Genomic DNA, 23,439 nt, shown 5'->3' with positions numbered 1-23,439 from the left:
ACATATAGAAGTCATAAGAAAAAGTCTTCCAGTATAGAAAAGTCCAGGACCCGATAGCATCACTGTTAAATTCTACCAAACACTTAAAAAAGACTAACAACAATCCTACTCAAACTATTTTGAAAAATAGAGGAGGGGATAGTTTCAAATTCATTATATGATGGTAGTTTTCACCAGATACCAAACCAAAAAGAAATTAAAAATTAAACTACAGAAAAATATCTCAGTTAAATATTGATGCAAAAATCCTAAATATAATACTAATAAACTGAATTCAACAGTACATTAGAAAGATCATGACCAAGTGGGATTTCTCCCTGGGATGCAGGCATGGTTCAATATATGAAAACCAATGTGATACATCATATCAACAGAATGAAGAATGAAAACCATATGATTATTTCAATTGATGCTGAAAAAGCATTTGCTAAATTTCAACATCCCTTCATGATAAAAACACTTAAAGAACTGGGGATAGAAATACCTATCTCAACATAATAAAAGCAATATACAATGAACCCACAGCTAGCATCATACTTAATGGGGAAAAACTGAAAGCCTTCCCTATAGTATCTGGAACACGACAAAGATTCCCACTGTCACCACTGTTATCTACATAATACTGGAAGTCCTAGCTACAGCTATCAGAGAACAGAAAGAAATAAAAAGCATTCAAATTAGAAAGACAGAAGTCAAATTATCCTTGTTTGCTGATGATAAGATCTTATATTTGGAAAATCCTAAAGACTCCACAAATCGATTAGAGCTGATAAGCAAATGGAAATTAAACAACCTGCTTCTGGGAGAACAATGAAATTGAAGCAGAAATCAATAAATTCTTCTGAAGTAATGAGAATAACAAATACAACATTCCTATAGCTGAGAAACAGCTAAAGCAGGGTGCAGAGGAAACTTTACAGTGCTACATGCCCATGTCAAGAAAGTAGAAAGATCTCAAATTAACAATCTAGGACTACAAGCTGAACTAGAAAAACAAGAGCAAAACAACCTCAGAGAGCAGAAGACAAAAAATCACTAAAATCAGAGCTGAACTGAATGAAATTGAGATATAAAAACCATACAAAAGATCAAGAAAACTAGAAGTTGGTTATTTGCAAGAATAAATAGAATTAATAGACCATTAACTAGACTAATAAAGAGAGAGAAAACCCAAATAAACACAGTCAGAAATGGCAAAGGGAATATTACCACGGATCCCACAGAAATATAAATAAATAAATAAATAAATAAATAAATAAATAAATAAATAAACCCTAGGAGACTATTACAAATATCTCTGTGTACACAAACTAGAAAACCTGAAAGAAATAGGTGAATTTCTGTAAACATATAACCTTCCAAGATTGAACTAGAAAGAAATTGAACACACAAACAGACCAAAAATGAGTTCCAAAATCAAAACAGTAATAAAAAGCGTACAATCAGAAAAAAAGCCCAAGATCAGACAGATTCATATCCAAATTCTACCAGACGTATAAACAAGAGTTTATAAACAAGAGTACCATTCTGATTGGTACTCTTCCAAAAAATTGAGGAGGGAATCCTAACTCATTCTATGAGGCCAACATCATTCTGATACTAAAACCTGGCAGACACACACACACACACACACACACAACTTCATGGCAATATCTTGGATGAACAGAGTTGCAAAAATCTTCAACAAAGTACTAGCAAATCAAATCCAACAGCATATCACAAAGCTAATCCACCTTGATCAAGTATGTTTCATCCCTGAGATGCCTGGTCAATTCAATGCACACAAATCAATAAATGTAATCCATGACATAAACAGAACAAAACAAATAATTATCTCAAAAGATGAAGAAAAGCCTTCAATAAAATTCAATATCCCTTCAGGTTAAAGAAAAAAAAAAACCTCTCAACAAACCAGACACTGAAGGGACATATATTAAAATAGGAGCCATCTATGACATATTTTAGGAGCCTAAAATAATAGGAGCCATCTATGACAATCTCTGAGCAGTATCATACTAAACAGGCAAAAGCTGAAAATGTTCCCCTGGAGAACTGGAACAGAAAAGGATGCCTTCTCTCAACACTCCTATTCAACAAGATACTGGAAGTCCTACTCTGAGCAATAAGGCAAGAGACAGAAATAAAAGGCATCCAAATAGGAAGAAAGGTAGTCAAAATATCTATGGATTTCAAATGATATGATTCTTTACCTAGAAAACCTCTTAGTCTCTGTCCAAATGCTCCTTGATGTCATAAACAACTGCAGCAAAGTTTCAGGATAAAAATCGCAGGATAAAAATTGCAGGATAAGACTGCAATTTTTATACAAGAACATGCAAGCTGAATGTCAAATCAAAAACACAATTTCATTCACAATATGCATCAGAAAAAAAGAATAAAATACCTAAAAATACAGCTAATCAGGGGGGAGAAAGATCTCTAAAATGAGAATCACAAATCACTGTTGAAAAAAATCAGAGATGACACAAATAAAAACATTCCATGATCATGGATAAGAAGCATCAATATTATTAAAATTGTCATACTGTCCAAAGCAATTTACACATTCAATGCTACTCCTCTCAAACTACCAATGAAACTCTTCACAGAATTAGAAAAAAACTACTTTAAAATTAATATGAAACTAAAAAAGAGCCTGAATAGTTAGAACAATACCATACAAAAAAAAAAAAAAAAAAAGGTTGCGGCATCACATTAGAAGACTTCAAACTATACTAAAACTCTATAGTAACCAAAACCACATAGTAGTGGTGAAAAAAAAAAAAAAACACATATACCAATGGAACAGAAGAGAAAACCCAGAAATAAAACAGCACACCTACAACCATCTGGTCTTTGACAAAGCCAACAAAAACAAGCAATGGGGAAAGGACTTTTTAATTCGAATAAATGGTGCTGAAATAACTGGCAGCAGAAGATTGAAACTGGGTTCCTTACTCCATATACAAAAATCAACTTAATATGGATCAAATATTTAAATGTAAAACCTAAAAGTATAAAAACCCTTGACAAAATCCTAGGAAACACCAGACATAGGGCCTGGCAAAGATATCATGATGAAGATGGCAAAAGCAATTGCAACAAAAACAGAGACCTAATTAAACTAAACAGCAAAAGAAACTATCAGCAGAATAAACAGACAAACTATGAAATGGGGAAAAAAAATTGCAAACTATGCATCTGGGAAAGTTCTAATATCCAGAATCCATAAGGAACTTAAACAAATTAACAACAACAAAAAATGCCACTCCACCAAAAAGTAGACTAAGAACATAACAGACACTTCAAAAGAAGACATACATGTGGCCAAGAAGCCTATGAAAAAATGTTCAACACCACTAATCACTAGAGAAATGCGTATCAAAAGTGCAACTAGATACCATCTTACACCAGTCATAGTGATTATTATCAAAAAGTCAAAAAATAACATATGCTGGTGAGGTTGCATAGAAAAGAGAATGCTTGCACACTTCTGGAGGAAATGTAAATTAGTCCAGCCACTGTGGAAAGCAGTTTGGAAATATCTCCAAGAATTTAAAACAGAACTACCATTTGACCCAGAAATTCCATTATTGGGTATATACCCAAAGGAATATAAATTATTCTACCATAAAGACACATATGCACACATATGGTTATTGCAACACTGCTCATAATAACAGAGATGTTAAATCAACCTAGATGCCTATGAATGGTAAACCGGATAAAGAAAATGTGGTACATATACACCATGGAATATTACACAGCCATAAAAAAACAATGAGATTGTGTTTACTGCAGCAACATGGATAGAGCTGGAGGCTATTATCCTAAGATAATTAATGAAAGAACAGAAAATCAAATATTGCATATTCTCACTTGTAAGTGAGAGCTAAACCTTGAGTACACGTGGACACAAAGAAGTGAACAATATACATCAGGACCTACTGGAGGGTGGAGGATGAGAGGAGGGTTAGGGTCAAAAAACTAGAAATCAATATCAGGAGAATATTTGGGAAATTCACAAATATGTAGAAATTAAATGGCCCACTCCTCAATAGCCAATGAATTAAAGAAGGAATCCCAAAATGAGTATGAAAATATCTGTAGATTGATATAAATGAAAACACAACACACCAAAAAATTAAGACACAGTGAAATCTGAAGCTTAAAGGAAAGGCTTCATTTTAATATTCCAAAAACAATAAAGATCGCAAACAAATACCTTAACCTCCCACCTTAAGAATTAAAAATAGAAAACAATCTAAATCCAAACCAAGAGAAGAAGAGAAGGAGGAAATCATAAATATTAGTGTATAAATAAATGAAATAGAGAATAAAAACAATAGAGAAAAATCAACAAACTCAAATGTTTGCTCATTGAAAACATCAAGAAACAGGGCCAAATTTTATCAACATGGACAGAGAAAAAAAGGAAAGATGCAAACTGCTAACATTAGGAATAAAAGGGGGTACATTGCTACTGAACTTATAAAAATAGAAAAGATGATAAGGAAATGCAGTATACCATATGCCAACAAACAGGTATATTTGAGCCAGGACAATTTGACTAAGAAAAAAAAAATAAAGTAATACAGCTTGTAAATAAGAAGTAAAACTACCTCTATTTGTGGATGACAGTATGTTGTAAGTAGAAAATCCTAAGGAATCCAGCAAATAATAATTAAAACTATCAAACAATTTGAACAAAATTGAACTTCAACAAGATTGCAGAATACAAGACCAATATTGAAAAAAAAATTGTGTTTCTCTACATTAGCAGTGAATAATCTGGAGGTAAAATTAACAAAGAGATTCTATGTATAATATTATAAAAAATAAAAGAATAAGAATTAATTTAATGGAAGAATTTCAAAACTTATTTTCTGAAAATAACAAAACATTGTTCGAAGAAATTTTTAAAGACCTAAATAAAGAAAAAGTCAATAGCTCATTCATGGATTAGAAAGTTTAATGATGTTAACATGCCAATACTCCACAAATTGAATGGCAATCCATATCAAAATCCTGGATAGCATTTTTTTTTTTTTTTTTTTTTTTTTTTTTTTTTTTAAGAAATTGACCAGATGATCCTTAAATTTATATGGAAGTGCACGGGACTCAGAATAGTCAAAACAGCAATATTCACAATAGTCAAAATATAGAATTAACCTAAGTGCCCATTAGTGGATGAATGGATAAAGAAAACGTGATACAAAAACAATGGAATGTTATTCAGTCATAAAAAATGAAATCCTGTCATTTGCAGTAACATCGATGGAACTGGAGGCCATTATGTTACGTGAAGTAAGGCAAGCACAGAAAGACAAATATTGCACATTCCCACTCATATAGAGGAACTAAAAATGTTTATCTCATGGAGGTAGCAAGTGGACTATCGATTACCAGAGGCCAGAAGAGGGGAAGGGAGTGGAATAAGAGGGGACCAAAAAAAGGACATAAGTGTATTTATTGCCACTGAACTGTATACTTAAAATGGCAATGATGGTAAATTTTTAAAAATTAAAAATAAAAGAAGAAAATGAAGGATGGAGCCATGAGACAAGGAATGTGGCAGCTCTAGAAGCTTGAAAAGACAACAAAATAAATTATCTCTTAGAGTCTTCAGAAGGAACACAGTCCAGCTAACACCTTGATTTTGGCCCAGTGAGACTTGTGTCAGATCTCTAACTTACAGAACTGTAAGATAATAAATTTGTAACACTTAAAAACTATATAGTCTATAGCCTTGGAAGAAATATATTTGTAGAACAGAAGCCAGCAAATTTTGTTTGTAATGGACTAGAGAGTAAGTATCTTTAGTTTTGTAAGTTACATAGTCTCCATTTCAACTACCCAACTCTGTCTTTGTAGCATGAAGGCAGCCATAGACAATATGTAAGGAAATAGACATGGCTGTGTCCTAATAAAACTTTATTAATTAACACTGAAGAAAGAATAGTCAAAACAATCTTGGAAAAGAAGAAAAAGTTAATGGACTTATACTTTATGATTTTAAAAGATTGCTACTAAACTAAAGCAATCAAGACTATAGAGTACTGGCATAAAGAGAAACATATAGCTCAATGAAATGGAATTAAGAATATAAGAATAAAGCCTTCATATTTAAGGTACATTGATTTTCAACAAGGGTGCCAGGACAAGTTACTGAGGAAAGAATAGTCTTTTCAGCAAATAGTACCCTAACAATTAGATATTCTCATGCAAAACGAGGAAGGTGGACTCCTACTTCATACCATAAACAAAAATTTACTCAAAATGAGTCATAGACCTAAATGTAGGCACTAAAATGATAAAACACTCAGAAGAAAACATAAGTGCAAGCTTTGTTACATTGGATTTGGCAAAGCCTTGTTAGCTATTACAAAGCACGAGTAACCAAAGAAAAAATATATACATTGAACTTCAAAATTAAATAATTTTGTATGTAAAAGGACATGATCAAGACAGTGAAAATATAATCCGTAGAATGGGAGAAAATATTTAGAAATTATATAACTGATAAAGGTATAGTATCCAGAATATGTGAAGAACTATTACTACCCAACCACAAAAAGGCAAAAAATTCAATTTAAAAGTAAGCAAAGAATTTTCAGATATTTTTCCAGAAAAGATAGGCAGAAGGCTAACAAGCACATGAAAAAAATGCTCCACATCATTAGTCATCAGGGAAATGCAAATCAAAACACCATGAGCTATCACTTCAGACTGACTAGAATAGCTATGATTAAAAAATGGACAATAACAAATGACGATAAAGTAGAAAAATTAGAATGCTCCAACATTGCTGATTGGAATGGAATATGGTGGCATTCCGGGAAAACCAATTTGGCATTTCTTCAAAAAGTTAAACATAGCAGTTACCATAGAACCCAGCATTTTCACTTATATATATATAACCAAGATAAATGAAAACATATCCCCACACAAAAACTTTTACACAGATGTTCATAACTACGTTATTTATTATAACCAAAAAACAGTTAAAAATCAAAATGCTCAACAACCGATAAATGGGTAAACAAAATTTTGTATATTCATACAACGAAGTATTTTTCAGCCATAAAAAGAATGAGGTACTTATAACATGCTACAACATGGATGAAACTTGAAAGCATTATACTACATGAAAGAAGCCAGTCACAAATGGCCATTTATTTCATGATTCAATTTATATGAAGTGTCCAGGAAACACAAATTCACAGAAACAGAAGGTAGATTAGTAATTGACAAGAACTTGGAGGACAGAGTAATAGGAACTGACTGTTAATGAGCATGGAGTTTATTTTTGGGTTAACAAAAATGTTCTGAAATTAGATAGTGGTGGTGATTGCACAACTTTGTGACTATACTAAAAACAAATGAAACAAAAATGTACAAACAAAAATTGTACATTTTAAAGCAAAACAGATGTAATTTATGGTGTGTGAATTATAAATCTGTTATTAAAAAATATTCTGGGCATCTGTAGCCAAAATTATACTATAAATAATAGTCTTGGCTGTGCCCGGTGGCTCATGCCTATAATCCCAGCACTCTGAGGGGCAGAGGAGGGAGGATCCCTTGAGCCCAAGAGTTACAGATCAGCCTGGGCAACATGGTGAAAACCCCTGTTTATTTAAAAAAAAAAAATTAAAAAATGTAGCCCAATGTGCTGGCACATGCCTGTAGTCCCAGCTATGTGGGAGACTGAGGTGAGAGAATCGCCTGAGCCAGGGAGGTTGAGGCTGCAGTGAGCCATGATCACCCCATGCCACTGCACTCCAGCCTGGGCAACAGATTGAGTCCCTGTCTCAAAAAAAAAAAAAAAAAAAAAAAATGTTGAGAATAATAGAAGCTGGAATAAGAGGCATATTTCCACCTATGAGGTTCATAGACTAGACTAAGGAGGTGAAGCATCACAGATAATAATACAGTCCTATTCCAGTTATGGTTTCTTAGAAAGGGCTCTGAGAACAGAACATCTGAAAAATGAGGAAGCATGCGTCCTTCTTTAGACTTAGAATCCTGGAAGACAGTAGCTTCCCAGAGGTTCCTGGCATCAACATGTTATCAGGGATGGAGGGAACTTCACATGGCACAGCAAGATACAGGGGTAGTTATATTTTCTCATACTACCAAAAAATGATGAAGTACAACAAGAGAGGGGATGGGAGAAGGAGGGAGGGAAAAAGAGAGAAATCCTGACGGGTTGTGATTTTGATTTTGAGAAGTAAATACTGCAGAGGGTGGGGGATTAGGTGAAGTGTAGTTTGGGCAAATAAAATATGTAATTGAAGCCATCCATGCAGATTCTAACATAGGGGAAACATTAGCTAAAGAGAGATGGATTTCCATGCTTTAGTGGATGCCAGTACAGACAGACATTAATGACTAAGTGCCTCCTTGCAGATGCCATGATACTATTTGAGCAGCTGGAAATGTATATGCCACACTGGGGAAAGAGGATGAGGTGAGGACAAGCTCTTGTTAGACTGAATTTGAACCCAAAAATAACTGAGAAACCTTAAAGTTACTTGAGCTTACCCAGAATTGATTAATACCAAATTTCAGCCACTAGGTGGACTCAAAACTCAAGGGTGAAATTAAGTTTGGTTATAGAAAAATAATGACTTTTGGAACACTTGAATAAACGGCTTATGAAAGTCACAATTCCTGTATAAATTATATTAATACAATAGAACAAATTTAAAAAATTTACTATTAAATTTAAATGTATAATCAAAAACTACTCATATTTTCTTCTTTCATGAATGAACTTCCAATCCCTTATGCAAGTTTTATTTCCAGATAACAGAATCCAGGATTGGATAAGATTTCATAAAACACCTTGTCTCATGCACTCTCCTTAACTGTACCTGCGCCCTCCCTGAATATCTTCAGTGACATAAAAATTCAGAATTCACAATGCAGCCCATTCTATTTTGGACTGTTCTAAATGTTAAAATATTTGCTTCAATGATCCAAAATCTATCTCGAATGCCTATAAGCTGGTCTTCATTCTGGTCTGAATAATTTATTTATTCCTTTGATAAATATGTAACAGACACCGTGCTGGGCCTGGAAGTTGTAACAGGAAACACGACAGTCATAGTGTAGAGGCTAAGACACACATTAAACACAGATCAAGTACCCTTATCTTTCCCTGTCTTACACAAAAGCAGCGGGTTATAAAGGAATTTAGGAGAAAACCAATATAACAAACCACCTTTTCACAAGTAGTGCCTGTTTGTCAAGATAGTTATTGAAATAAATGGTTCATGAAATCTGAAATAGATGAGGAGGAAAGTGAAAATAGAAGGAGGCTACCATAAAGGAAAAAGTCGGAGGCATCAATGGACTAGAAGTGAAAGAGCAATTATGGTAAGAGTGTTTGCATAAACCCTCTGGAAGATAGGAGACTCTCATGAGAAAATAGGATGCTTGATGAAGATTAGCATATTTGGGGGTGTCTTCAGTAACAACATCTCTGGAAGTTAGTCAGTACTATAGCATAACCTAACATCTTCATTTCCAGCTGCTAAGGACTGAGTGTATCTCCTCTAAATTTATATGTTATAATTATACCCAATAATATGATATATTCAGAAGCAGAACTTTTGGGAGGTAATTAGAGTTAGATGAGATCAGGTGGGTAGGGTCCTCATGATGTGATTAGTATCCTTATAAGAAGAGAAGGTGACCAGAGCTCTCTCCACCACATGAAGATACAATGAGAAGGTGGCTGTCTGAAAGCTAGGAAGAGGGCTTACCAAGAACGGAATCTCCCACCTTGATCTTGGGCTTCTCGCCTCCACAACTGTGAGAAAATACGTGTCTGTTGTTTAAGCCATCCATCTATGTTATTTTATTATAGGAGCCCCAGAAGACTAAGACAACAACCTAGAATCTGTTTTCTGGTGTACAAAGAAAATTGTAACCTCAAATATAATTTTCCATCACATAGATTAAATTAGTTATTTTTGGTAAATCACCTACAAATGTTGCTTGACACATAATAAGCACTCAATAAATGTTACATTATTATTATTATCATTACTATTGTTACTACCATTATATTTACTTCAATCTCTCGAATGAGTCACAAGAAACTTAAGAACCTTTGGAATTTGCAGGAGGGAAAGAAAGTTAAAAAAACTGCATGAATAATATTTTAACATTTGTACAGACTTTACTGTTGGTTTACAAAGCATCTCCAAACACATTATATATACATATTATATATGCAGAGTATATATACATATTATATATTTTTATATGCAGAGTATATATTTATAAATATATATATACATATATAATTTTCACAGTATTCATTTGAGGTATAAGTAGCAAAAGTACTAACCTGATTTTACAGATGAGGCAGTGACTCCCAAAAGCTCTGATAATAGGCAATCTATAGTGTAAGCCTGATTAATCTGACCTCACATCTGGTGTTCTTTTTTCTCTACTGCCTCCCTTGATAATAATAGAGCTGAAAAAGAAACCTTAAAAAGCTAACTGGTCCAAATCAGTCTAAGTTTAAATGGAGAGCAGGAAATCTAAAATAATTATTCAGAACTTTATCATTATTTTCTTGATTACTTTGTAAAATTCTCTCAGAAAAGCCTTCTTTCTGGCTTCTGTACCTGTTCCTTAGAACTATGTTCTTCTGTCCCTTCCAGCTGAGGAGCTATTCCTGTAATTAGTTGTTCTTTCCACACATGAGACTCCAACATCCTTTTCTTTCTCTTCTGCACTAGACACTTCTTCCTAAAGGAAGACAACACTGCTTTACTCATAGAAAAACAGCACATAGTTTTATTTCTCTTCCATTATGCTTCTTTAACAAGTCTTGCACCATTTTGGATCACATCCATTACAATTAGGTACGTTACTTGTCTCATATGTTTTAAGGGTATTAAGTATGAGATTTTGGGGGGATCATCCAAAGGTTTTTGCATTGTGTGTAATGAATGCTAAAGATGAAGCCAGAAAATGGCTTGCTTGCTCAGGTTAAGCCTTTTATAGACTTTTCATAGGGTACTTTTAATATTTATTCTACGTGTGAAAAATTGTAAGAGCAAAGGACTCCCCATTCAATAAATGGTGCTGGGATAATTGGCTAGCCATATGCAGAAGATTGAAACTAGACCCCTACCTTACACCACATACAACAATCAATGCAAGATGGATTGAAGACTTAAATGTAGAACCTAAAATTGTAAAAATCCTGGGAGATAACCTAGGAAATATCAATCTGGATATAGGACCTGGCAAAGATTTCATGATGAAGACACCAAAGCAATTGCAACAAAACAAAAATTGACAAATGTAATTTAATTAAAGAGCTTCTGCACAGCAAAAGAAACTATCAAGAGCATAAACAAACAACCTACACAGTGGCAGAAAATATTTGCAGACTGTGCAATCGACAAAGGTCTAATATACAGAAACTATAAGGAACTTATACAAATTTACCAAAAACCCCCAAACCACCCCATTAACAAGTGGGCAAAGGACATTACCAGACACTTTTCAAAAGAAAACATACATGCCGCCAACAAACATATGAAAAATTACTCCATATCACTAATCATTAGAGAAATACGAATCAAAGCCACAATGAGATACCATCTCACACAGGTCAGAACGACTATTATTAAAAAGTCAAAAAACAAGAGATGTTGGCGAGGTTGTGGAGAAAAGGGAACACTTATTTTGTTGGTGGAAGTGTAAATTAATTCTACCATTGTGGAAATCAGTGTGGCAATTCTCCAAAGAGCTACAAACAGAACTACCTTCCAACCCAGCAATCTCATTACTGGGTATATAACCAAAGGAATATAAATGATTCTATCATAGACACAAGCACGTGTATGTGTGCATGACTCTCCACAATAACAAAGACATAAAATCAGCCCCAATGTCCATCAACAGTGGACTAGATTAAGAAAATGTGATACATATACACTAGTGAATACTATGCAGCCATGAAAAAGAATGAGATCATTTCCTTGGCAGCAATATGGATAGAGCTGGAGGTCATGATCCTAAGCAAACTAATACAGGAACAAAAAACCAATAGTGCATGTTCTGACTTATAAGTGGGAGCTAAACAATGAGGACACATGGATACCAGGGGAGAAACAGCAGACACGGGCCCACTTGAGGGTGGAGGGTGGGAGGAGAGAGAGGATCACAAAAAAATACCTATTGGTTATTACATTTATTACCCTAGTGATGAAACTATCTGTATAACAAATTTCCATGACACACAGTTTACCTACATAACAAACCTGCACATGTACTCCTGCACCTAAAATACATTTTTTTAAAAAAAGCATAAAAACCACACCTGCATTTTCAAGTCACATTACACTTCAACAGAGTCTAATCTTTCCCATAATTCTGTATGTGAGATTCTGCAAAGCAAGGGTGGATGACCCTGTATCCATCTACGTCCTTCAATATTGGGTCTCCCAGTTCCTCACCTGGGCATCCAACCTCTTCAGGAAAAGAATTAATTGTCTTGAATTATTTTCTACCTGTTTAATGTTTCCTAATCTTATCTTCCCGTTTAGAATATGCAACTCCCTCCAATAGGGGAACCCTCCTGTACCACTTACTTCCCTCATGCTCCAACATTCATTGTTCATGGATACAGGTAAAAAGGAAAAAAAAAAAAAATAAGTTACCTTCAGCAAGTCATTTACTCTTTCTTCCTCTAAATGTCCTTATCTTTACAGTGAAGGAGTTGATCTAGGTCAGAAGTTCTTCACCAAATTTCTGTATTAGAAACCAGATAACTTTTCCAAGTCCAAACCTCAAAGTCAAGTTTAGTAGATCAGGGATAAGGCCAATAAAGTTTATCTCAGAGTAGTTTCTCATGTGTTTCTGAAGTAGATTCCATGTTGAGAAATGAGCTGTAAGAAATCTACCACTCTATAAACATGTAATTTTTCTGTAGACCATATAAAAATGTCTAGCCCTTCCTGTGATTTGTATTTGTTTAGGGTTCTTCACACTGACTAGTTCAGCCACTGCTCTGTATCAGTCAGCTATCAGTTCTCACAGTCTGGAACATCTAGATTACTAAATGTGATAGGTAATGAGATTTATTTTGTTATTCTTTGGATGTTAGCATTGCTGAAATGGATGTCTGATATATATTTATATATTAAAGAGCAGTTTTAATGATCTGAAGTGGCAAGAGAGAAGAGAGAAAATGTTTAACTGTTTATTCAAACAAATAATGGCCGTCAGATTCATTTTTAATAGCTTTTCTTTCCTCTTAGGGAGATTCTGTAGTCACTGCATTTCAGTAGTCTTTCCATTCGTTGTATGAACTCTTTATTGCTCATTTTGATTATTTCATCACCACTGCTCAGTCAGTAAAATTAAAACAACGGGAAAATGATCACATCCAATGTTATTATTTCTCTTTGAAAAAAAAATTCTCCCCTCCCCAAATAGAATACATTTACAAAACACAGAGTGTAACAACATTTATTCTTTTATTGTTTTAATTTTAATTTTTTGGATACTTAGTAGATGTATATAATTACGGTGTACATGAGATGCTTTGATATAGGCATGGAAAACATAATAATCACATCATATAAAATACCTCAACATTTATTCTTAATGGATCTACGGATCCATTAAGAATAATGGATGGGATGGGAGATGCGAAATGATGAGTGACTGCCAGTGATTATGTGACAACTGGTCCCTGTGGTGCTTGGAGGCCTGGAGCAGCAGTTTATGGCACCATTTGGAAGCAAGTTCTGCCACTAGACAGAAGCTTGCAAACATTTTTGGCATGCATGCCACAGGATAAACTTTCTTACAGCTGCTGGTGATGATGCTAATAATGACGTTAATGATGACGGTGATATTCTGTTCTCAGAATGATAAAGAAGCAGTATAGCTCTATGAAATCATCACATTGCTAGCATATAAATGCCTGGCACTTCAATTTAAAAAGCAAAAAGAAAACTAGACTGGGAATCAGAAGACATAGGCACCAATGCCAGTTTGGTCACTCACTAACTACTTGGGAAATTTCATTCCCTCTCCTTGGGGATTTTTTTTTTTCATCTATAAGAATGTTGTATTAGACCAATAATATTCAAACTGTTATTTAAGGATTCCCCTCAATGGCTACCTGAATATGGTAAGAGGGAGCAGAATCTTTATTCTCCCTCTTTCAATCTGAGCAACTCTTCCTCTTCCAATGCCTGTTTTATGTAGTGGGCTACTTCGTGTGTGTGTGTGTGTGTGTGTGTGTGTGTGTGTGTGTGTGTGTGTGTGTGTGTATGACAGAAAGACAGAAAGAAAACAGAGATTTAGTTTCTTGGATTTTTAAGAATAAATTTAGTCTAGAATATGGGACTTTATATCTATGATGTCCTAGAACTCTGAAGTATCTACGATTAGAAAACAAAGATCTTCCAAAGATCTTCACGATAAATACTTCCTTTATTTGGCCTCTATTAGATCTTTTGCTATTGCTTTCATACCCTCTACCCCCATCCTCCTGAGCCTCAAGTCATAAAGTGCCTAATGAATGGTACTAACACTGTTACCCCCATAGGACTGATTTAAGACCTAAGAAAGTTCAGAGTTATACAGGTAGTGGAATTTTGAGAAACTAGCATGGGAGACTCAAATTCTCATCCCGTACCATTGCTAGCTGAAGCCTGAATGCCCTTTTCAGAGAACAGAACCTGTTGTTACACATGGAGAATTTAGGTTTATAAGGCAGACCCTTCTGGGAGAAAGAACATTGACATAGTCACACTCAATTAGAAATGACTTTTATCTGGGCATGAGCTTTTGATTATGGAAAAACTGAATTATTGAGTAGCTCAAGTCTCAAGATGGAACACCTCTCAATTTCTTCATATATAATATGGGAATAATGATAAATATAATAAAAATAACAATGACACTGACAATTTATTGAGTCTTTAAGGGGAATCAAACATCATATGAGACTCTTGACTTACACTATCCATTTTGTCCTCACGTTATAAGGTGAGCGAATTATCCTTATAAGGTAGTGAATTATCTGTTGCAATGATAAAGTCTCTGTTATTTATAACTTTATTACTATTATTATTATTATTATTAGGTAAAGGATCTAGGATGGGGAAGCTAGAAGTCAAATTTTATCAATTATACAATCCTGCTGTCATACTTCCTTGACAGTATGGAGTCAGTTCTCTCTTTTAGGTGATATCCTAATCTTTGCCAATATTACATTCACTTAGAAAAATAAACTTCTATAGCTATAGACTTTGCTGCTGAAACCTACCATAACTCTTCCACAAAGGTTTGTACCAGTCTCTCTACACTTTAATGTAATAGAAAGTACTGTGAATTAAACTTAAAAGTTTATGTTTCTCTCATCCAGTGTTTACAATATGATTTCTCATTAGAAATCATCCAGCTTAAATTTCCTGCTTTATCAGAAATATTTATTTTCAGAAATGTTACTTGAAATCAAAATGCTATGAAGTTTCTCAAACATTTGGAAACAACCAGAGAAATCTTTCTCTTCATATATTCCTGTAGAACACACACGTCTGTTACTCCCAGCAGTAAACAGTAGCAACTTGTGTGGACTCTCATCTCTTATTTTACTTTCAGATGGTCCTATTAAGTAATCAGAAGGGATTTATTCAAAGCGTTTTTTAGGTTGGCAAAAATAAATATTTCCCCCATCCCAATTTTGAACATGATGATTAATTAATTTGTTAGAATTGTGCTGATGTTTATCAAAAGGATTTATATTAGTAGAATGTTTTAGCACTTACCAAGTCTTCTCACCTCCCTTTAATTTTCATAAAATTCCTGTGATATAGTTGGGGCAAGTGTTGCTATCCTCATTTTCCAGATGAGGAGATTGAGACTGGGAGAAACAGTGTGTCTTGTCAGGCAGTTAGTGAGTGCTGAATTGGAACATTATTAAAACATAAATATTCCCATTATGCATTCTTTGCTCTTTCCAGCCCTCTTTCCACCTGTTTCATTACATGATTCACTTGTTTAACAGGATTGAAACAGGGATGTCTCCACACACCTAACACAGGAAAAAAAAAAAATCTCTAGTAGGTAACAGAGTCCCTAGAAGACAAATCTTTCTCCCCAGCTCTCCTTCAAGGTAATGACTCTATAAAATGGTACCTTGTATTTATAGTCTCCAGAATTATTGGTCTTTTCCTCCTTCATTGGATCCGTCAATTCTCTACCAACTGCCTTCAGGTTCTGCTCAACTACTCCCTTTCTATCTTCCACATTCTCTCTGTTTTTTTGTTTTGTTTTGTTTTGTTTTGTTTTTTTAAATAACCCCGGGAAAAGTATAGGGTAGTTTTTAAGGTAGGGTTACGAGGATGCCCAGTTACGTTTGGACTTCAGATTAATAATGAAATAATGTTTTAGTATTAGTGTGTCCCAAATATTGCATGAGGACATACTTTATACTAAAATGTAATTTGTTGATTATCTGAAATTCAAATTTAACCGAGTATCCTGTATTTTTGTTTGATAGATCTGGCAACCCTAGTTAACAGCAGAGGTTCTGATGTCAAAATATCTCCATTTGAATACTGATTCTGATGAGCTGCATAATCTTGGACAAATTTTTAACTTTTCTCAATTTTAATTTCCTCCTGTCTAAAATAGGGGTAATAATATAATAAGGTTGGCCGGGCGCGGTGGCTCAAGCCTGTAATCCCAGCACTTTGGGAGGCCGAGACGGGTGGATCACGAGGTCAGGAGATCGAGACCATCCTGGCTAACACAATGAAACCCCGTCTCCACTAAAAATACAAAAAAAAATTAGCCAGGCGTGGTGGCGGCGCCTGTAGTCCCAGCTACTCGGGAGGCTGAGGCAGGAGAATGGCGGGAACCCGGGAGGCAGAGCTTGCAGTGAGCCGAGATCGCGCCACTGCACTCCAGCCTGGGTGACAGAGCGAGACTCCGCCTCAAAAAATATATATATATATATATAATAAGGTTGTTGAAATAATTGAGATAATGTGAATAAAGCTCCTAGTAGAGTGCGTACCACATAATAGATATTCCAAATGGTAACTATTATTATCACTGAATGACAATGAATAATAGCAGCACACTCCCTGCTAAACAGACAGGCATTTAATAGGTAATAATATTGTCAGTTCATGGGCAAAGCTCATTTAGAAAACTTCACATAGACAGGTTTTTTCAGGGCATGGACACTTTTTTATAGTTGAGCCTTAAAGTATAAGTGTTTGAAACAGAAATACCTTCTTTTATGAAGCACAATGCACTATCAGTAGCTTTTAAGTTTTAGATGATATATAAATCAGGAATAAATGCTCAGGATAATCAATATCCAGTATCCAAAATGTGGTCCTCTCAGATCACTTAGTATCTCAATTTGGTCAACAGGTGTCAGGCAATAAATAATTCCATGTCAACCTGCATTTGTACAGTGTATCAAGAAGCAAGTGGCCTTAAAGAAGCACACAGCAATAAAGATGGAAAACAAAGCAAAAGAGAATCAAGAAAGGTGAGTAAAAGTGAGGAAAGCCAGTCAAAGTTTGAGGTTCCGGAATAGGTCTTCATTTACTTAGAAACTGTATGAAAAAAGTGAGGCCCAAGCCTAGGGATACTAGTGATATTGAGCAGGATTTTGAAACGGGTATCTCAATAACGAACTACATACAAGCAGAAATGAGACTCAAAATATTTAACAACTCATAGGGACAGGAAGTACCGCAGGTAGTATTGGAGCTGAGTACTAGAGGCTCCATGTTTGCCTGTGTAGATGCTGGATCATGAGAAGATACAAAGGTTCAGAGGGAGAAGCCAGAGTTGCCAAGATTCTCATGATGGGAGGATTTGGAGGGTTGGGGCAGCAGCTTCATATCAGCTGCTATGGAAAGAGTTCAACTTGTTTAATGGCCATTGGAGCCACACTGGTCTACACCAACAAAATAGTCCCGGATACAGGATTCAGACTAGATTATGAACAGAACAAGCAGACAGAACTACCAGTGTGGAATGATCTAGAGCTGCATGCTTGTACTTCTCATATCCCTAATGTTGGATTGTGATGATTTACTATTGCTCTCTGCTTTTACATCATCTATACTATAAGCTCAGTGAAAAACAGGAATTGCATCATTTTTGTTCGCCATTTATTCCTATTACCTATCACAGTGCTCAGTAAATATTTGTTTAATACATGAAGAGCCAATCAATTTTTCTTAATACATGGAGTGTTCTGAATAATTTTTTTTTTTTTTTTTTTTTTTTTTTTTTTTTGTGAGCAACATGGCTGTTTATTTCACCTGGGTGCAGGCGGGCTGAGTCCAAAAAGAGAGTCAGCGAAGGGAGATAAGGGTGGGGCCGTTTTATAGGATTTGGGTAGGTAAAGGAAAATTACAGTCAAAGGGGGGTTGTTCTCTGGCGGGCAGGAGTGGGGGTTACAAGGTGCTCAGTGGGGGAGCTTTTTGAGCCAGGATGAGCCAGGAAAAGGAATTTCACAAGATAATATCATTGCTTAAGGCAAAGACCGGCCATTTTCACTTCTTTTGTGGTGGAATGTCATCGGTTAAGGCGAGGCAGGGCGTTTGCACTTCTTTTGTGATTCTTCAGTTACTTCAGGCCATCTGGGCGTATACATCCAAGTCACAGGGGATGCGTTGGCTTGGCTTGGGCTCAGAGGCCTGATATTCCTGCCTTCTTATATTAATAAGAAAAATAAAACAAAATAGTGTGAAGTATTGGGGCGGCAAAAATTTTTTGGGGGTGGTACGGAGAGAGAATGGGCGGTGTTTCTCAGGGCTGCTTCAAGCGGGATTAGGGGCGGCATGGGAACCTAGAGTGGGAGAGATTAAGCTGAAGGAAGATTTTGTGGTAAGGGGTGATATTGTGGGGTCGTTAGAAGAAACATTTGTCGTATAGAATGATTGGAGATGGCCTGGATACGGTTTTGGATGAATTGAGAAACTAAACGGAAGATAAACTAAACGGAAGATACAAGGTCCGAATAAAACAAGGAGAAAAACGGGTATTAAAGGACTAAGAATTGGGAGGGCCCAGGACGTCCAATTAGAGCGTGCCCAAGGAGGTTCAGCATAATTACTTGCTTGGTTGGCAAGTTTTTGGGCTCTATCCTTGAGTTTTTTATGTTGTCATATACCAGGCCAGATTGATTTAGGTAAAAACAATACTCTTCATTTAAGAATATACAGAGTCCTCCTTTTTCAGCAGTGAGTAAGTCAAGGCCTCGGCGGTTTTGGAGGACAACTGCAGCTAAAGAGTCAACTTGGGCAGATAAAAGACTGATAAAGTTTGCGATATGTCTGTGATGGTGAAAGGACACAAAGATAGATGTGTACCCGCCCCCCACCCACAACACCCTTGTTCTGCTCTCTAATCTTTGCACATACCAGAGATTTCGTAAGTTCTGTGAGTACCTGGTTTTCTGCACGTACCAGAGATTTTGTTTTGCACATACCAGAGATTTTGTAAGTTCTGAGGCAAGGTCACAAGACGTGTTTAAGTAAGATAAACTCTTGCTGCCATAAACCTGCTCTCCCGCCTCAAAGTTTGAACCAAAATATCAGAAATGGCGGGAACCAATCATAGTTAGCCAAATCGCCTTGTTCAAACACTAGCCAATCATATATCTGATTTGTATAATAACTCTATGCCCACTTTTCTTAGACTATATAACACTGCTCGGAGCTCAGTGGGGGAGCTCTCCTGCCCGTCTCGTTTCACGAGCGAGGGAGAGTTCCAGGTTCGAACCTGTAATAAAGATCCTTGCTGCTTAGCTTTGACTCTGGACTCTGGTGGTCTTCTTCGGGGAATAAACGGTCTGGGCATAACAAATGGGGGCTCGTCCGGGATTTCCCCCAAGCCCACCAGACCCCCAAGTCAACGGATCTTAATCTGTAGGTAAGCCGGCTTTGTCACTGTCTCTGTCTTTGTCTCTGTCTGTCTCCCTGAAATTTCGCGAAATCCGTAATCTGTAATCTGTATTGGTCTGTTTTATAAGTGGCATGGTCTTGGCAGACGCGCTAAAAGACAGCCACTCGGGACTGGTGGGAGACGTCCCCCAGTGCCCATCTGGGGGCCTCCATCCTTGGTTGCCCCGTCTGACTCAGGTCGGAAGTCCGACACACGCTCGCGAAGGCTCATCGTTTCTCACTGTCTGTCCGTTATTGTTAAGTGTTAAGTGTAAGTCCAAAACGAAACATAAAACCTTTTCTTCCCCTTCCAGGACTGGACCTGTCGGATACTCCCCTCTGCTTCACACTCATTTTCGTCCCTCCTTCTCTTTGTAGGAGCAGTCCAAAGATGGGCAACAACCAGAGCACGCCGCTCTCACTCCTTGTTACCAATTTTAAGGATGTGAAGGCTCGGGGGCGTAACTTAAGCGTAGAACTAAAGAAGGGAAAGCTAGTTACTTTCTGCCGTTTGGAGTGGCCCTCTTTTGGCGTAGGGTGGCCCTCCGAAGGAACTTTCTGTCTCTCTATTATTACTAAGGTAAAAACTAAGATTTTCCTGCCAGGGCAATCAGGACATCCTGATCAAATTCCTTATATTCTAGTGTGGCAAAATCTTGTGGAAGACCCACCGCCCTGGATAACTCCATTCATCCTTGAGCCTTGCAAGGTCCTAGTAATGCGACCTACAAGACAAAGGACTCCCTCTGCTTCCTCGGCCCCTGTGCTGCCAGACAGCCAGGACCCCCTAACGTTAGAACCCACACTTCCCCCACCATATCCGCACCTTATCCCGCAGGACCCAGTCCCCCAGGGTGGTGCTTCCATAGAGGGAAACCGAGAAGCGGAAGCAGCCGAGAGTGAAGGTAACCCGGGGGGGCCAGCCAGCCGAACGTGAGGCCGCGTACTGTGGGACCAAGCTTCCCGACTCCCTGACTCCACCGTAGCCCTGCCTCTCAGAGAAATAGGATCGCTCGATGATACCGGGCTCTCCCGTCTCATGTATTGGCCTTTTTCCACTAGTGATTTATACAATTGGAAGTCCCAAAATGCTCGGTTCTCCGATAATCCCAAAGATCTAACCTCGTTGTTAGACAGTGTCATGTTTACTCACCAGCCAACCTGGGATGACTGTCAACAGCTCCTCCGAATCCTGTTCACAACGGAGGAGCGGGAAAGAATCCAAGTTGAGGCCAGAAAGCTGGTTCCAGGAGATGACGGCCAGCCAACTGCAAATCCTGACCTCATTAACGCGGCTTTTCCTTTGACCCGGCCCAGATGGGACTACAACACGGCAGAAGGTAGGGGACGACTGCTCATTTATCGCCAGACTCTAATGGCGGGTCTCCAGGCTGCAGCTCGCAAGCCCACCAATTTGGCTAAAGTATATTCTGTGTTACAAGGTAAGACAGAAAGCCCCGCTGTGTATTTAGAGAGATTAATGGAAGCTTTCAGACAGTATACCCCTATGGACCCGGAAGCACCGGAAAATCAGGCTGCGGTATTAATGTCCTTTGTAAACCAGGCAGCATCAGATATTAGAAGAAAACTCCAGAAATTAGAAGGTTTAGAGGGAAAGCAGATTCAGGACCTCCTTCAGATGGCCCAGCGAGTTTATAATAATAGGGATACTCCAGAAGAAAAACAGTTCAAGGCAACCAAAGAAATGACCAAAGTTTTAGTAGCAGCTTTCCCCCAGGCAGGGAATGGCCAAAGCAGAAAGCAGACAAAGCAAGGCTCTAGGCAAGGATTAGAAAAGGATCAGTGTGCTTATTGCAAGGAACGTGGTCACTGGATTAAAGACTGCCCAAAGAAACGGAGACCAGCTAACCCTACCTCCGTACTCGTTACCCAGGACTCTGACTAGGGAAGACGGGGTTCGGACCCCCTCCCCGAACCCAGGGTAACTTTGCAAGTGGAGGGGTCCCCAGTTCGCTTCTTGGTCGATACTGGGGCGGAACGCTCAGTCCTAACCAAACCAATTGGAAAAATGTCTAAGAAAACATCCTGGGTGCACGGGGCCACAGGCATCAAAAAATACCCCCGGACAACCCAGAGGACTGTAGACTTAGGAACGGGAAAAGTCTCCCATTCCTTCCTAGTCATCCCAGAGAGCCCCTGCCCTCTACTAGGGAGGGACTTGCTGACAAAAATGGGGGCCCAAATCCACTTTGAGCCAGAAGGGCCCAGGATAACTGATTCCCAAAACAGGCCAATATCTATCCTGACTGTCACCTTAGAAGATGAGTACAGACTCCATCAAGAGCAAAAGCCCTCCGATCAGGAAACTGACTCTTGGCTCCAGCGTTTCCCTGAAGCGTGGGCAGAAACTGGGGGCTTAGGGCTAGCTAAACATCGACCTGCCATATTTGTGGAAGTTAAGCCAGGGATGGACCCGGTTCGGGTTCGGCAATATCCTATGCCCCTGGAGGCAAGAGAAGGAATTACACCCCATATCCGCCGACTCCTAGACCAGGGAGTCCTACGGGCTTGCCACTCATCCTGGAATACTCCACTGTTACCTGTTCATAAACCCAACAGTACGGACTACAGGCCAGTACAGGATTTAAGAGAAGTTAATAAAAGGGTCATGGACATACATCCCACTGTGCCCAATCCATACACCCTTCTGAGTGCTTTACATCCCGAAAAACAGTGGTATACCGTTCTTGATCTAAAAGATGCTTTCTTCAGCCTTCCTCTGGCTCCCAAAAGTCAAGGACTCTTTGCATTTCAATGGACGGATCCTGAGAGGGGCATCAACGGTCAGCTAACATGGACCAGGCTGCCACAAGGGTTCAAGAACTCACCAACCCTGTTTGATGAAGCCCTTCATGAAGATCTGGGTGAGTACCGGTGGCAACACCCTGAAATAACTCTTTTGCAATATGTTGATAATCTCTTAATAGCAGCCAGATCCCCGGAAACTTGTGTTCAAGGGACTGAGGACCTCTTGAAGACTCTGGGGGAGCTAGGCTACCGAGCCTCAGCAACAAAGGCTCAGATCTGCAAGTCGGAGGTAACTTATCTGGGGTACCTATTAAAAGGGGGGCAACGCTGGCTAACCAAAGCCCGAAAGGAAACAGTCCTACGCATCCCTAGACCCCAGTCGACACGGCAAGTGAGAGAATTCCTGGGGTCGGCAGGGTTCTGTAGGTTATGGATACCCAGATTTGCAGAGTTAGCCAAGCCCCTATACCAGGCAACAAAGGAACGGCAGCCCTTCAATTGGACGGAAGAGGCTGAGCTGGCCTTTCAACAAATCAAAATTGCCTTGTTATCAGCCCCCGCGCTGGGGCTCCCTGATGTCTCCAAGCCCTTCCACTTATACGTAGATGAAAGTAAGGGTGTTGCAAAAGCCGTGTTAACACAGTACCTAGGCCCCTGGGAGAGGCCAGTTGCCTATTTGTCAAAAAAATTAGATTCAGTG

General features: G+C 37.9%; 1 protein-coding gene across 1 annotated transcript in view; it reads left to right on the top strand.

Annotated features, from left to right (window-relative positions):
* The window catches only part of LOC126946313 (40S ribosomal protein S24), a 1,171,839-nt gene that overhangs the window by 611,058 nt on the left and 537,342 nt on the right, over positions 1 to 23,439 (top strand). The window lies entirely within an intron of this gene.

This window comes from Macaca thibetana, chromosome X, assembly GCF_024542745.1.
Source record: "Macaca thibetana thibetana isolate TM-01 chromosome X, ASM2454274v1, whole genome shotgun sequence".
In the NCBI taxonomy this organism is placed as follows: Eukaryota; Metazoa; Chordata; class Mammalia; order Primates; family Cercopithecidae; genus Macaca; species Macaca thibetana.
This window is presented reverse-complemented; position numbering and strand designations above follow the sequence as displayed.